The sequence below is a fragment of the Miniopterus natalensis genome, chromosome 15, assembly GCF_054644295.1.
Source record: "Miniopterus natalensis isolate mMinNat1 chromosome 15, mMinNat1.hap1, whole genome shotgun sequence".
NCBI lineage: Eukaryota > Metazoa > Chordata > Mammalia > Chiroptera > Miniopteridae > Miniopterus > Miniopterus natalensis.
The window spans coordinates 4,553,025-4,567,753 of record NC_142095.1 but is presented as its reverse complement, the minus strand read 5'-3'; the positions used below and the strand labels follow the sequence as shown (position 1 = coordinate 4,567,753).

At 44.8% G+C, this 14,729-nt stretch overlaps 1 protein-coding gene across 1 annotated transcript in view; it reads right to left on the bottom strand.

The window, feature by feature from the left end:
• Window positions 1-14,148, bottom strand: part of SCAP (SREBF chaperone) — a 42,669-nt gene extending 28,521 nt beyond the window's left edge. The window contains exon 1 of the mRNA XM_087824793.1: window positions 14,089-14,148. The gene's annotated coding sequence lies outside the window, so the exon portion shown is untranslated. The remainder of the gene's footprint in view (window positions 1-14,088) is intronic.
• Window positions 14,149-14,729: the final 581 nt, after the last annotated feature.

Here is a 14,729-nt window from a genome sequence, read left to right as displayed (position 1 = left end):
GGATATTTTTAAATTATTAATTCAGTCTCTCTACTTGTTTTAAGTCTATTCAGATTTTCTATTTCTTCTTGAGTAAGCTTGTTAGCTTGTGTTTCTAAGGATTTGGCCATTTTATCTATGCCATCTAATTTACCAGCACAGTATTTACTGTTCGTATTTCCTTGTAATCATTTTTATTTCTGAAAGGTTGGTGGTAATGTCCCCACTTTCACTGATGATTCTAATAACTAACTCTTCTCTGTTTTTCTTGGTCATTCTAGCTAAAGGTTTGCTGATCCTGTTGATCTTTTAAAAGAACCAACTTTGGCTTTATTTCCTCTATTGTTTTACTAGTCTCTATTTGTTTGTTTCCACTCTAATCTTTATTATTTTCTTCTGTCTGTCTGCATTGGGTTTATTTTGCTCTTTTTCTAGTTTCTTAAGGTAGTTAAGATTACTGATTTGAGATTCTATCTTCTTTCTTAATACAGGCACTCACAACTATAAATTTCCCTCCAAACACGACTTCAGTCACATCCCCGAAGTTTCCATACGTTGTGATTTTTGTTTTCATTCATCTCAAGGTGTTTTCTAATTTCTTTTGTGCTTTCTTCTTTGATCCACTGGGTACTTTGGAGTGGTTGTTAAAATCCCCTCATATCGTCTAGATGTGAGTCTGCCAGATAGGTTGTTTGCAAATATTTTCTCCCCATCTGTAGCTTGTTTCTTTCTTCTTTTCACAGACTCTTTGACAGAGCCAAAGTTTCTGATTTTGATAAAATATAATTTACCCATTTTTCCCCTTTATGGATCATGCTTTAGGTATTATATAAGAATTCTTCACTGAGCCTTACTTCTGATATTTTTTTCTCTGATGTTTTCTCCTAAAATTTTTTATAGTTTTACATTTCAACCTATGGTCCATCTGAGTTACTTTTTGTGTGAGATATGAGGTTTAGGTCTAGGTTCTTTTTCTTTTTTCCTATAGATAACCAACTGTTCCAGCACCACTGAATTGCTCTGGCACCTTAGTCCGTTTGGGCTGCTACAACAAAAATTCCATACATTGGGTGGTTTAAACAACAAACATTTACTTCTTACAGTTCTGGAGACTGAGAAGTCCAAGACCAAGGCACCAGCGGACGGTCTGTAGCGAGGGCGTGCTTCCTGGTCAGTAGATGGCCGTCTTCCCCCTGCATCTTTGTCCTCGCAGGGCAGTGAGGAGGGCGAGCTCGCTGGGTTTCCTCTCCAAGGGCAGTAACCTACTCATGGAGGCTCCGCCCTCACGACCTCATCAGCCCACAGAGGTCCCCACCTCCTCCTATCATCACATTGGGGAAGTCAGTCTCGGAAACGGGCAGAGTGATTCCTCCCATTTTCCTCTTCAAAACTGTTTAACAAGTTTTCTCATAAACACATCGTCTGCAAATAGGGACATGTTCATTTCTCCCTTTCCACCATTTCTTCACTTTTTTTTGGCACCACTCTCTCTCCTCTCCTCTTGGGACTTGGGTTACATGAAAGATAAGCCTTTTGTTACTGTCCCATGGGTCCCTGAGCACTGTTCATTTCTCTTTAGTTTACTTTAATCCCTGTTGGACAGACTGAGTAATTTTTATTGCTCTATCTGCAAGTTAACAGGCTCTTCTGTTATCTCCATTCTATTACTGAATGGACGCAATGAATTTTTTACTTAGTTTTAGTTATGAAATTTCTAATTTTAAATTTACATGTCTAATTTTTCATATGTTTCAAGACTGTTTACCCTCACTTCTTAGAGCAAGAGAAAAAAATTCCTCTCATACAAAAGAACCCCTGTAAAGATATCAGTGGGATTTCTCAGCAGAAAGTTCATAGGCCAGAAGAGAGTAGAGTGATATATTCAAAGTGCTGCAAGAAAAAATTGCCAAGCAAGAATACTTTCCCCAGCAAAGTTGGCCTTCAGAAACAAAGGAGAGATAAAGCTTTCTCAAATAAAACAAAAGCTCAGAGTTCATTACCACTAGACCTGCCTTATAAGAAATGCTGAAAGGAATTCTTCAAGCTGAAAGGACACTAATTAGTAATACGAAACTGTAAAAAAACACCCATAAAGGTGAGAATATAGTCAAATTCAGAATTCTAATAAGCATTTAACAACATGGATATGTTCTGAAAAATGCGCTGAGGCAATTTTGTCACTGTGTAAATATCACAGAGTGCACTTACACAAACCTAGGTGGCACAGCCCACTACACACCTAGGTTATACGCTATATATAGCCTATTGCTCCTAAGCTACAAACCTGTACAGCAGGTTACTAGACTGGATATTGTAGTTAACTGTAACACAACGGCAGATATTTATGTATCTAAACCTATCCAAACATAGAAAAGATACAGTAAAAATAGGTATAAAAGACAAAGAGTGTGTGTGTGTGTAAACACTTTGTGGGGAGCAAGGAGAGCGCTGTGGAGGGAGGCACCGTCAGAGGGAGAGTAGACATCAGGAGGAAGGGAGAGAGGAAAGGAAATGAAAGGGAGAGAAAGTGAGAACAGAGAAAGAAACCCAGAGAGATAAAGCTTGAGAAATAATGAAAGGGACAGGGAGGGAGGGAGGGACAGGCAGGAACAGGACTGGGAGGAAAGAGAAATAGAGAGAAACTGAGGAAAGGGAAGTGAGTTTGTGCACAAGAGAGTGAGAGTGAGTGAGACTGAGACAGACAGACAGATAGTGTACGTGCTGTGCTGGCCAGTGCCTGTGCCTGGGCAGGCTCTCGGGCTCCCGCCCCCATCCCTCTCCCCTCACTCCTTCACCAATTCCAGGCCCCAGCATGGGTGGGAGCAGGGCAGGTGAACAGCATGCTGAGCCTCATCTATGTAAACCACCCAGGGCTAGCAGTAAATTCAACATCTTAGGCCTGGTCTTTTGCTTATAATCCATTATAATCTCATGAGAGCAGCGTCGTATGTGCAGTCCATCGCTGACTGACGTATCATTACGTGGCACATGACCGTATTGTAATACGTGGTGTGTTAATTACTTTCATATAAAAGTTAAAAGACAAAAGTATTAACAATTACTATAGCTATAATAATTTGTTAATGGATACACAATATAAAAAGATGTAAACTGTGACATCAAAAACAAAGTATGGGGTGGATAAAAGCATACAGTTTTTGTATGCTAGGAAAATTAAGTTGTCATTAGCCTAACAGATTGTTACAACTATAGATTGTTTGTATAACTCCTGGTGGCCACAAAACAAAAAAATATAGCAGATACACAGAAGAGAAAGAAAAGGGGATCAAACCACACCACCAAAGTCATGGGTTCGAAAAGACAGCAGAAGAGAAAGGAATAAAGAGATTTACAAAACAGCCAGAAAACACGATGGCACTAAGTCCTTAGCTATCGATAATTACTTTAAATTTAAATGCATTAAATTCTCTAATCAAAAAGCACAGAGTACCTGAATGGATTAAAAAAACAAGAAATGACAGATGCTGTCCAAAGGAGACTCACTTCAGCTTTAAGGACACAAAAAGACTCAAAGCGAAGGGGTGGAAAATACTGAGTCCTCAGTCTGCGCCCTCTCCACTTAAACACCCTCTTTTGTATGAGCACCTCCCAGTTCCTTAGGCTGACTCTGCCCACCATGAGTCACGTTGCCGTGATGTGCTCCGCTTTCCTCTCTCCCCATTTTGATGGCTCGTTTTGACTGATCCTCAGGCCACACCCTCCTGACAGCCAGTATCACGGTGATCTATCTACGCCTTACCCAGCCAGTTTCTCCTCAATATTTCCAATCAATCCAGCCCACACACCGTTCATGGAACAGCATGGACAGCTTCCATGTTCTATTCTGACCCTGTCAGAAGGAAGCCAGGGGAGGGGGGTGCGTAAAGAGCTTGCGGGACAGTGTTATAAAGCCTACAGTCACGTACAGTTATGTCTAGGCCTTGACATTCACTCACCACTCACTCACAGAGGCACCCAGGAGCTTCCAGTCCTGCAAGCTCCATTCAGGGTAAGTGCCCTGTACAGGTAAACCACTTCTTTTATACCATATTTTTACTGAATCTTTTCTAGGTTTAGATATGCTTAGATGCACAAATACTTACACTGTGTTACAACTGCCTATAGTATTCAGGGCAGGTCTGCAGCGAGGAGCAATAGGTTAGACCACATAGCCTAGGTATGGAGTAGGCTGTACAATCTGGGTTTGTGTAAGCGCACTCTGATGTTTGCACAACAACAAAATCGCCTAATGATACATTTCTCAGAACAGATAAGATTTAAAGGTAAAAATTAAATATAAAAAGTACTTTCAGAAACCACAGAACAATTTTCATACTTTTCTACTAGAAAGATCTTTTAGGCATAACAGGGAACCCAGAAACCTTAAAAGGCCAATTAAATTTGACCCAAGAAAGAACCAAAATTTTTTAATGGTAAAACCATCCTAAGTAAAAAAATAACAATCTGAAAAAATGTAACTGCAGTTCATATCACTGACAAAGTGCTAAGTGTCTTCATATAGAAACAATGTCTACAAAACCCATTTTAAAAACCAAAGCCCAATAGAAAAATGGGCAAAGGGTACAATCAGCTTTTTCACAGAAAATAAAATGGAAATGGTCCTTCAACCTTATAGCAACAGGAGAGACATTAAAACAACCTGAGCCCGGCTGGGCGTGGCTCAGCAGTTGAGTGTCAACCTAGGATCCAGGCGATTGGGGTTCGATTCCCAGTCAGGGCACATGCCCGGGTTGCGGGCTCGATCCCCAGTTGGGGGTGTGCAGGAGGCAGCCAATCAATGACTCTCTCATCATTGATGTTTCTATCTCTCTCTCTCCCTCTCCTTTCCTCTCTCTGAAATCAATAAAGATATATATTTTTTTAATTTAGAAAAAAAACCCCAACAACCTGAGTTGTAAGTGTTCATTCTACTTGAACTAAGAAGTTTTGAGGGGAAACAGAAACAGTTTTTTCACCTATCAAATTGGCAAAGATCAAACTGCAGTACCACAGTGCTGGTGAGGGTGTGGACAACAGGCTCTGCCACGCAGCTGAGTGCAGATGTGGACAAGCTCTCAATGGAGGTGCATCTGGCAACAGCCATCAAAATAGCAAAGCATATACTCACCAACCTGGCACGCCTGCCTCCGGTAAGTGACCACACAGGCACACTTGGCCATGCTGGACTGGTGCCTATGGAAGGTTACTCAGTGTTATCTGCACTAGCAAAATTTACAACACCTTCTGCATCCACCTTCTGCGTAAAGCTCTGGCTGAATACATTAAGGTACATCCTGACAATGGAATATTGTAAAAGACAACAAGAAAGCTCTTATGTGTTGATAATGAACTATTACAAACAGAGGGAAAAAAGCAAGGATATAGTATGCTACCTTCATGTAACAGAAAAGAGCTCTCTGTGTGTCTGTCTGTGTGGTGCACAGAACACCCCTTATGGGACACTCGAGAACTGGTAACACTGGCTGCCTCTGGGGAGAGGATCTGGTGGCCAGTACAAAGTAGAAGGGAAATTTTCCTGTGTATACTCTGTTGTGCCTTTTGAATTCTGTGCCATATGAATGTATTACTGCATTGAAAAGGTAAAATTAAAAAAACAAATGAACAGGCTTCCCATGGAAGCAGCAGCCCTCCTCTCCAAGCTCCGTGCCTGTGCATTTCCACCCTGCCCTGTGTTTATCTGGCCCTTGGCCTCCCCTAGTTGACTGGTCCCTCTCGGGAGAAGGTCACAGCTGAAACACCTCCGTGTTCCCTAGAGCACCCAGTGCCTCTTTGGTGCTGAGCGGAAAGTCACTGCAGGTCTGTTCACTCTGCTAAACGAGTCCTCCAGTGCAAACAAGTCATCTTTTAGGGGAAGGAGGTTTTTTCCAGAATGTTGCTTTACAAAGTGGACCAATGATCAGGCAGGAAATTCTGCTTCTCTAAGCATCAAAATTTGCCAAATACACTGGAGGAATTTTCAACTTAACAGTACTGAAAAAAGAAAGGCATTCTCGTTTGTGAATGAAAGCCGATTTCAGAGAATGTGAAGCCTGAGAACACACGTATTCAAGAGAATAGTCAGAATAACTGTTGGGATGGCCCAGCGACACGGAGATGGAAGGAAGACCCAATTCCATTAACCAGCTACGAGGGCCATCGCAAATAACCATGTCTGTGAGCATCAACAAGCACTGAAGATTCTCTTCCGCAATGCCCGCTACCTACATTCTTGGTCCCTCTTGACCTGGTCAGGAATGACTAACAAAGGGGCTGAGCAGACCACTGCTATGAACGTGTGCAAAGAATCTGTTTTACAGCTAGAAACAGCCCAGGAGCCCAGTGGGGCAACCCCCGTAAGTTCACAAGGCAGGACCTTTGGCCCAGGGGAAGGGTGCCCTTCGCCTCGGTTCCAGCAGGTTCAGACACCAGCCTCCTGCTCCCAGCCGTACATGGACACATCTAGGCCACACAGGATGGAGGATCTTGCCTGGTTTCCTGACAGAAGTGCGGTCTCCTGGAGAGCACCAGGGTTCCCAACAGTGGAGGTGTGATGAGTCTCTATTTTATTACTATCTCAAAAGCTTTTAATATAAATGCCACAGGAAGATGCTTCCATTCCAAACACGAACTGTGCAAAAGAGCTATTTGTGTGGGAATAGTGGCAAAGAAGAGCTGAGAGATGAGGTTCACCTGGGGCCCTCTTCTTTGGTGCCGGGGAAACTAAGTAGCCACATGAGAGAGTGAGGCCAGATCCTTACCAGGCATCACAGGCAGAACGTAACTCAAAATGGATCAAAGACCAAAATGAAGAGCTAAAACTATAAAACTCTTAAAAGAAAATGGAGGAAATCTTCATGATATTGGATTTGGCAACGATTTCCTGGATATGACACCAAAAGCAGAGGCAACAACAAAAGAGAGTACACAAATTGGACCTCATAAAAATTAGTAATTTTTGTGCATCAAAGGAAACTATCAACAGTGAAAAGACAACCCACAGAAAGGGAGAAAATATCTGTGAGTCATGTATCTAATAAGGTATTAATATCCAGAATATATTAAAAACTCCCACAACTTGGCAACAAAAACACAAACAACCCGATTCAAAGGACTCGAAAAGACATCTCTCTAAAGAAGACACACAAACGGCCAATAAAGATGAGAAGATGGTCAACACCACTAATCATTAGGTGAACACAAATCATACCCAGTGAAATACCACTCCACACCCACTGAGGGCGGCTTTATTAAACAACAGAAACGGACAAACAAACGGAGATACCAGCGTCGCCAACAATGCGGAGAACTGGGAACTCGCAGGCATCCCTGGGGGAGAGTAAAATGATGCAGCCTCTACAGAAAACAGTTTGATGGTTTCTCAAAAAATTAAACAGAATTACCTACCATATGAGCTGGCAATTCTTCTCCTAGGTATATTCTCAAAGAACTGAAAGTAGAGATTTGAAAAGCTCTCTGTATGTACATCCACGCTTATAAAAGCAGGATTCACAACTGGCAACAGTGGAAATTGTCCAAATGTTCATTGGCAGATGAAGAGGTAAAATGTGGACATACAACAGAATATCATTCACAGCCTGAAAAAGGAATGAAATTCTGACACATGCTACAATGTGATGAGCACTGAAAACATTGTTAAGTGAAATAAGTCGGTCATAAAAGGACAAATACAGTGTGATTCCAGTTACCTGAGGGACCTAGAATAGGAAAATTCATAAAGACAGAAAGTAAAATGGTGCTTGCCAGGGGCTGGGAGGAGGGGAGTGTGGGGAGTTTAATGGGTACAGAATTTGTTTGGAATGATAAAAAAGTTCTGGAGATGGACAGCACAACATTGTGAAAGTATCTGATGCCACTGAATGGTGCACTTAAAAGTGGTAAAAATAGCCCAGCTGGTGTGGCTCAGCAGTTAAGTATCGACCTAGGATCCAGGAGATGGTGGTTCGATTCCTGGTCAGGGCACATGCCCGGGTTGCGGGCTCCATCCCCAGTCGGGGGCATGTGGGAGGCAGCTGATCAATGACTCTCTCATCATTGGTGTTTCTCTCTCTTTCCCTCTCCTTTCTTCTCTCTGAAATCAATAAAGACATATATATTTTTTAAAAGTGGCAAATATAGTAAATTTTATGTTATGTATATTTGCCACAATAAAAAATACCACCAAATACTTTGAAAACTATAATGAGGAGTGGAGGAATCAGAGGAGACCATGAGTAAATGACAGACATAGCGGAGTGGCAGGCACACACAGGCTCACTGCTCTCTGCTTTAGGGTCTCTTCAATTTTATCACAATAAACATGAGTAAACAAAGAAGTCCTATGAATGTGCAAAGCCTTTTCAGAGTTTATGCCCTTACAAAATTAGTGAGAATGAAAACACAAGAATCAAAGACCCAAATGTAAGACCTGAAACTATAAAACTCTCAGAAGAAAACAAGGAGCAAAAGCTTCACCGTGTTTGATTTGGCAGCGATTTCTTGGATATGACCAAAGGCATGGCAACACAAAAGAAAATGAGCAGGCTGGACTTCGTAAAAACTTGTAAGCTGTGTGCATCAAAAGATACAATCAACAAATTTTAAAAAAAGGAAAAAAATACAATCAACAGAGTAAAAACGCATCATGGGAGAAAATATTGACGAATCATGTATCTGATAGGGGACAAACATCCAGAATATATAGAGAATTCCTAAAACTAAACCGGGGGGGGGGAATCCAACTTTTAAAAATGGGCAAAGGACTTGAACAGAACTTTAATAAGTGCTCAAGATCACTAATCATTAGGAAAATGCAAATCAAAACTACAGTGAGAGGCCTAGCCTGTTTGGCTCAGTGGTTAAGTAAGTGTCAGCCTGCAGACTGAAGGGTCCCGGGTTCGATTCAGGCCAAGGGCACATGTCTTGGTTGCAGGCCCGATCCCCGGCCCTGGTCGGGATGCGTGCGGGAAGCAACCAATCGATGTCTCTCTCACACTGATGTTTTTCTCTCTCTCTCTCTGCTCCCCTTCCACTCTCTGAAAAGCAATGGAAAAAGTATCCTCAGGAGAAGATTAAAAAACAAAAACTACAGTGAGATACCACCCCACACCCCTTAGGATAGCTACTATAAAAACAATACAGAAAGTAACAAGTGTTAAACATTGCTGGTGAGAATGTAAAATGGTGCAGCCACTGTGGAAAACAGTATGGAGGTTCCTCAAAAAAATTAATCATAGGCTTACCACATGACCCAGCAATTCCTCTTCTGTATATACCCAAAAGAACTGAAAACAGGGACTTGAGCAAATACTTGTACACCCATGTTCATAGCAGCACTATTCACAATAGCTGAAAGGTAGAAACAGCTCAAATGTCCATCAACAGATGAGTGGATAAACACGGATGAACCATGAGGATGTTAGGATAAGTGAAACAAGCCAGCGGCAAAACGACAAATGCTGTATGATTCCACTTATATGATGCACTTAGTCAAAATCATAGATAGAAAGCAGAATGGTGGTTGTCAGGGGCTGGGGGAGGAGAGAATCGGGAGTTCCTGTTTAATGGATAGAGTTCCAGTGTCGAAAAAAGTAGGACTACAGTTGCATTGTGACACTCTTTTGAGTTAATAAAGCTATTGTAATAATCATAACCTGCATGTCTTTTTCCATACTAACAACTGTAAACCTCCTTTTGCCCAACCCTGGACTTTAGACAAAAACAAAACAGTGGCTCAGAAGAGACACAGCCATTCCAGGCACTGCACCTGAAGGAAATTTCTAATTGGCCTCACAGATTTTCTTAGGGACTTTTTATACAGCTCTCAATGCAAGCTGATGGGGTAATGCAGAGAGTTTAGAAAAGAGCTAACTTGGAAGAAGGGCCAGAATTCTGTTGCTTCCTAATGATCCAGCTTTATCCAAAAACAAAAAACTGCCCAGAACGGGTGCGTTGAAGCACCTTCTACACAGTCCCATGGATGTGCTTTCTCAGTTAAACTTGGGATGGCTTCTGGGAGGTAAAGAATTCAGTATTATCCTCTCTGACAAGAATATGATACCCAACACTCTCTGCTGTCTGCTAAAGGCGGGTCTTGATGTTTCTAACAGTCACTGTCGCTGGGGTGACAAATGTGAATGAATGTCAAACCCAACCAGGACTCCGGCCTGAAAGAAGGAAGGGAATCACCCTATGGAGAGGAGTATAAACATGAGCTGGTAGAGGGAAGGAGGGCTGGGCAGGGCAGCTTGGGGCAGATCATGAGACTGTAGAAGAGGAGAGACTATGACTGGAGACTCTCTGAGTAACTGTCATCCTGAAAGGTGCAACCCAAGCCCACAGCCAAGTATGGCAAGCTGAGGTGGACAATGCTGCTCAAAGGGGAGAGTTACTGGAACACATAAACATAAATGAAATTTTATGTTTAAAAAACAAAAAAAGTTGTAGAATACTTTTTTACATGAAAAGATGTTCACACAGTAAAACAGAAAATGGGTACAAAACAGTATGATCCCATTATACAGAGAAAGAATAAGAAAGAAGCTGCACTGAAATCACAGACAAGTGTGTGTGTGTGCATGCACATGTGCCTATTAATTCTTTTTCAACATGGATGACTTGTATTAAAAACTCTAATCCCTCAAGAAATTTAGAAATATGGGATTGCAGGAAAAAAGTAGAAATCACACTATAATTGAAAATACAATTTTAATTATGACTCATCTAAAGATAAGGAAAGAACTGGCTAAAAACAAAAGCCAGTTATGTACCTAGCAAAACCCTACTGTAAGGCTGGCTTTATGCTGATGGGACTCAGTGTGAAACATGCAAGCACTGGCATCGAGCCTGGTTTTAGGTGCATTTGTACGGAGCCCTGGCTCTCAAAGTATGGTTCCCAGCCTGGCGGCAGCAGCACCACCTAATAATTTGTTTGAAATCCCAATATTGGGCCCACCTCTGACTTACAGAATTGCAACTCTGGAGGTGGGAGTACAGCAAGCGCTCCAGGTGGTTCTGATTTAACGCTAAGGTTTGAGAACCAGTAGTATAAATAATGATGTCTCACCTAGATAAAAACTGCTTGTCTAGGAAGTAAAATGTATTTCTTGCTCAAAACTCACTGCTGTGTTAACTTAAACCCTGAACAAATACTAATCCATTCAATTATGAAATGACAAGCTGGAAGATGATGAAGGCATTTTTTAAGGTAGGTAGAATTCTGGAACTGCTCATTTTGAGACAGTGTACCAAGCACTAGAGTGGAATGAAGGGAAGAAAATAAAATCTAGTTTGTAAAAAAGTGATAAGGAGTCACTGTATTTGAAATTTCAATATTTAGATGATTTAAAAATATTCTATAAAATTGGCGGATAGCACAGATATGACTATAACAACGACCACATTTGTGTGGACTGATTATTTCAGCCTCCCTGGTTTCTAACTGAAATTAACATGTTTACAATAGAAGGGGTTCAACAAAATTCAGCTTCCAAAGGGCTTTATCAGTTACTGTAGCTTCAAACTTAAGACTGGTGCTCTACCTGAGACATAAAGATGACCGAGACATCAGTTCCTCATTCACACTCATGACTGCAATTTTAAAATAATTCATAACTGGTTATTAATATGAAATACCATTCTATGTGGAATTACACTGAACTTCACTAGACCTCCAATTCAGGAACCAATGGTTAGCACAACGGCTTACGTAATTTATGCATTTAGAAAATGCTAAATATCAAATAAACCAGTGGTTTCCAAAAGTTTTTGATGCTGAATCCTCAACAACAAAAATTTGAGTATACACCCCCAATATATGTGTATTTAAATATAAATTACAGTGTTCACTTTGGAAGCACAGACATATAAATTACACAGGTACTACTGTGATACTATAGATGTACATTATAAAATATATAACAAAAATTCAGTAAGGCTGATATAAACATGAAGATCATTTTTAATTTTTTCCTGAGACTCCTGTGCACTCTTGATGCTTGAACACAGACAGACACACACACACACTCGCTTTGGACTCCACTGCAAAGCTGTGTATGGCCCAGCGAGGCCGCAGGCATTCTCAGGCAGTGCCCCTAACTACTCAAGTGGAAGCCATCAAATGCAGTGGCCAAACTGCTGTCACTTTTCTGCTCAGTTCCACCATCTCTGACTCAAGTCTCTGACGTTTCCTTCCTCCCTTTACCTCATCAGCTTCTGCCCCCTCGCACATGCAGTGGACAACGGAGAAGACTATGAACCCAGCAGGTGCAAACAGCGTAAGAGCATCGACTCTGTTGTCAGACACACCTGGATCTACGCCTCCAACTCACCAGGTGACCCAGGGCCAGTCAGATAACATCTCTAAAACTCACTAGCAAAGCAGGTAGAAACAATATCACCTCACCTGGTCGTTATGAGTGAGATTAGCTATTATTAGAGCACCCAGCACAGCACCTGGACAACCCAAGGGCTCAATAAACAGTTCACCCAGAATCATCACTTCAGGTGGCAAAAGGAGTCACCTGGACTTTGTTCCATCGGCTGACCCGGGAAGGAAGCAGGCTGGAGTGCAGGGCGCTCAGGTGGAGCAGTCGGGCGCATCTGGTTTGAAGGCCTGATGTACCACTTACTAGCTGGGTGACTCTGGCACCCACGTTCTCTCCGAGGGGCAGCTTCTCGGCTGTTCAATGAGAGTGACGACACAGGTCGTATGGGAAGTACCTGGCAGAGCCAGTAAAACCAACTTTGGCGGCCAGCAAACGGCCATCCACGGAGAGGGTAAGCGAACAGCACACAAACCTAAGTGCCGCTCAGGGTCCTGGGGCCACACTCACGGGCTTGGCCAGACACCAGGACAGTAACCCTGCCGGAGTCTACCCCCAACATAAAGATAAACACACCCACGAGCACGGTTTTTTTCCCAACTGGACAGCTCATTTGTGACCTCAGGCAATTCACAACCTTCAGGCCTCCATTTTCTAGTCGTAAACTAGGGGTAGACGTTTTACCCACCTTCCAAAGAGAAACTGGATGATGGGGGGGGCCGGGCAGGGATGATAAATAGGCGCTGTTTCTGCCACAAACGACAGAGCTCCCAAACACCAGCCTTTCAGTTCCCAAGACCTAATTCTTTCCATTTCCATCTATGACCGGAAGAACGAGGAGGGAGGCCTGTTTACACGTATTTTGTATTTTTTACACCGTGTGCCCGGTAGGCAAACCTGCCAATGTGCAAAACACCTAAAACCTGAATTGTATTAGCATACACTTAAAAAATAATAATAATAATACAGGTCGCCAACTGAGCTTCACTCAGAAACGACCAGGACGGACCCAGCGCTAACAAGGCACCGGGACCGACTCCCCTGCAGAAGCCCCGGCGGCGGCGGGAGGACGCGGGGCCCCGAGCTCCACGCGACGCGCGACGAGGCGGGCCGCGCGAGGCTGACATCACTCAAGATACCTCCCTACATCCGCTTTACAAGCTATTACAAAACCTCCGGTGTGAGTTCGGTCAGGCAGCCCTGTCGCCACAGGCGGGGGGGGCCCTTGGTGGCCCGGGCCCCCGGGCGCGGCCCTCGGGCAGCAGCGTCCCACCCGCGCGGGCGCCTCAGGCCCCGGGGCGCCCGCCGTCCTGCTGGGCACGCGGGTGACGAACCCGCGGGCAGTCAACCGGCGCCGCGTTAGCCAGTCCGGTTCGGGTGAGGGCGGAACAGAAAACTGGAAGCCGGGCAAACCCAGCGAGGCCGCTACGCGGTGCCTCCGTCAGACCTTCCTAGAGCGGCAGGAGGGCGCCCCCGCGCTCGCGGAAGCCCGGACACCCCCGAAGCAGGTTCCAGACCGACAGCTTCCCGCGGGACGGCGGGGCCAGCGGGGCCAGGCGCGCAACGGCGCGACCCCGACTCCCGGCAGCGGCCGCCCGCGGCCAGAGGGTGGGGTGGGGGCCCCCGGGGGCCGGCCCCCTCTCGGGGCTGCGGTCCCCCAGGCGGGCGGCACCGCTGCTGGACAGCGCCCGCGCCCGAGCGGCCCTCAGCCCGGAACCCCCGGGCCGCGCGGCGGGAGGCCCGAGCCGGGGCCCGCGAGCAGGCGCCGTGGGGACGCGCGCGGCGGTACCTGTGGCGGCAGCGGCTCCCCGGCGGCGGCGAGGGGGGCGGCGTGCGCGCTCCTGGCCCGGGGTCCGGTGCGTGGCGCCCGCCTTCTTCCTCCCCGCGCCCGGCGCCGCGCAGCTCTCCGCCCCTTCACCCCTCACCTCCTACCTTTCCCCTCCCGCCCCGCCGCCCTCCGCACGTGTTCCCCGCAGCGCGCGCATGCGTAGTCAGCGCCGCCCGCGGCTCTCGGCCGCCCCCTGGCGGGCGCCGGAGGGAGGGAGAGGGGGCGGGCCCGGCGGGGCCGTCGTGCAGGGGCTTGCGACAGCCTGTACCTTCGAGTCATCAACAACATGCACACGATGCCCATGGTCCCTGTTACGTAACAGCAGAAAATTAAAGCAACCGAGATACACAACAAATGCAAATGGAGCGAATCAATTATGTCCCTAAGACGAGTTTCCCTACAGCCTTTTAAAAGAATGTTTTATGAATACAATGTTGAAAGATGTTTTGAAAGATGGTTCAGAAGGAGCCAAGAAGAAGGGTCTGGGGTGATACTGCTGTATGTGGGGTGGTCAGTGGATATCTCTGAGTTGAGGATTACAGGTGTTGGGTTTTTTGCATTTGCTGATGGACATTTAGCCATTTTCTACATGGAACATGCAT